This window comes from Elaeis guineensis, chromosome 7, assembly GCF_000442705.2.
Source record: "Elaeis guineensis isolate ETL-2024a chromosome 7, EG11, whole genome shotgun sequence".
NCBI lineage: Eukaryota > Viridiplantae > Streptophyta > Magnoliopsida > Arecales > Arecaceae > Elaeis > Elaeis guineensis.
The window spans coordinates 61,275,975-61,276,296 of NC_025999.2; positions in this window are offsets into that span (position 1 = coordinate 61,275,975).

The following is a 322-nucleotide window of genomic DNA, read 5'->3' on the forward strand; positions in this document are numbered from 1 at the left end:
GTGTAAGTGGGTCTTCAAGAGGAAGAGGGGCGCAGACGGAAAGGTGGAAACCTATAAAGTCTGTCTGTTGCCAAGGGATATCGTCAACGTTATGGTATAGACTATGATGAGATATTTTCTCCTTGTGGCAATGCTCAAATCCATTCGGATTATGCTTGCGATAGCTGCCCATCTGGACTATGAAATCTGGCAGATGGATGTGAAAACGCTTTCCTAAAATGAGAGCTGGACGAAGAGGTGTATATGATACAACCTGAAGGATTCACATCCACAGATGAGTCTAAGTGTGCAGGCTACAGAGGTCCATTTATGGACTTAAGAG